At 34.1% G+C, this 1,750-nt stretch overlaps 1 protein-coding gene across 2 annotated transcripts in view; it reads right to left on the bottom strand.

Annotated features, from left to right (window-relative positions):
- Positions 1–1,545, bottom strand: part of LOC106881236 (prolyl 4-hydroxylase subunit alpha-1) — a 55,001-nt gene extending 53,456 nt beyond the window's left edge. Inside the window, exon 1 of one of the 2 annotated variants that reach the window (XM_052971208.1) lies at positions 940–1,545. The gene's annotated coding sequence lies outside the window, so the exon portion shown is untranslated. The remainder of the gene's footprint in view (positions 1–939) is intronic. The other variant, XM_014931546.2, reaches the window with a different exon arrangement.
- Positions 1,546–1,750: the final 205 nt, after the last annotated feature.

The raw sequence follows: 1,750 nt of genomic DNA, 5'->3' as shown, positions 1-1,750 counted from the left end.
ACTGCCCAAGCAGCTATTGTATGATGAGCTGAAAGATAGCAGGAGACCAGCACATAAGCCTAAACTAAGGTTTAAGGATTGCTTTAAAAATGCTCTAATACAGACAGGAATTGCAGCTGGTAATTAGGAAAGGGAGGCACAAGACTGTGATGGATGGAGGAAGATAATGCATGATGGTTGTTCAAGGTTTGAGAAGTAGAGAGGGAAGAATGAGAAAATTAGGAGGGGGCTTAGAAGTGGGGAAGCTGTGGAAAGTGAGAGAGTGTTGCTTTTTATGCGTGTGGTTTGTGGGCAGAGGTGTCTGAGTCATCCAGGCCTGGTGAGCCATCAAAATTCTCATAGAAATCGACCCATGATAAATAATGATGTGGCTATTAAAATTCATAACAGAACGTGTTTAAAATGTGGAAGGGTGTACCTCTCAGCTGGAGGTCTAAAAAGACATGTTAAGAGAGTACATATGGTGGCAACTGTTTCTCTTGCCAGCCATCACAGTTGTCTAGTATGTAATAAAATGTGTAAAAGCTTGGCCAGGCATCACATGGCAACAATCATGAATCATTTCAGTAAGTCTTCTTGGCAATGGCTTTTCTCGTGTAACAAGGATGCAGCTGTGTGATGCATGTAAGCATGTATGTATGCATACATGCATGAATGTATGTATGCATGTATGTATGTATGCATGTTTGTATGTATGAATGTATGTATGTGTGTGGGGGTATGTGTATATGTTTGTACTTTTCTTTTACAACTTGAAACTAGTGATGGTTTGTTTATGTCCCCATAACTTAATATTTCAGCAAAATGGAACTAAAAGAAGAATAAGTGCCAAATATAAAAAATAAATATTGTGGTTGATTTCAAGTCGGTGCTCCAGCATGACTACAGGCCAGTGACTGAAGCAAATAAAAAAATAAAAGAATAAACAATTGAACTTACAATTCTGGTGCTTAAATAATGTATTTGGACAGGTATGATATCAGTTCAGTAATTAGTAATAATCCTTGATTATCTTTAATATTCTTGTCAATGAACGAACCCTCAAAAAAATACCAGGGTTTTGTCCGGTTTTTTTTTGCCTTTTTGTTCTGTTTTTTAAAGTAAAGAATCTTCTTTGAATTAAAAATCAAAAAGTCATTTGATGTTTAAAGCCTCAAGTTTGTTGTGATGGTTTTATATTTAATGGTGCTCCTTTCTTTTGCCAAATTTCTATTTGAAGCAGAGAGAGAAAACTTGTTGAAAAATTATGAAATATTTCATTGAAATGATAATTTTTTATTAGAAAATATAGATATTTAATACTTTTAGGGATTTTGTACTTCTTTTTCCCAGTCAGTATTGTAATATCTATGCAAGATTCATTTTTGAGGTAAAGCAGATGATGTGTTAAGCTGTTTGGTCATTTAGCTACGTCGACAATACAACAATTAGTGATTGCATGGCAGCATTGATTAAAATGGATAAACCAGAGGCAGATAACAAACGTGGATCACATTCTACGTAGACAAGAAAGACTGGCAAACAAGAAAAGGAACAGATTTGTCATGATCAAGCAACAGCTGGGAGTAATACTGTGTAAACTTCTGAACTTTAGTACATGATCACACACACACAAATGCACACATATATACATACATACATACATACATTAGTACATGATCACACACACATGCACATATATATACATACACATATATATACATATATATATATATATATATATATATATATATATATATATATATATATA

Source organism: Octopus bimaculoides, chromosome 10 (genome assembly GCF_001194135.2).
Source record: "Octopus bimaculoides isolate UCB-OBI-ISO-001 chromosome 10, ASM119413v2, whole genome shotgun sequence".
NCBI classification, from domain to species: Eukaryota; Metazoa; Mollusca; class Cephalopoda; order Octopoda; family Octopodidae; genus Octopus; species Octopus bimaculoides.
Note: the sequence above shows the minus strand (reverse complement) of the source record. Positions and strands in the feature narration are given on the sequence as shown.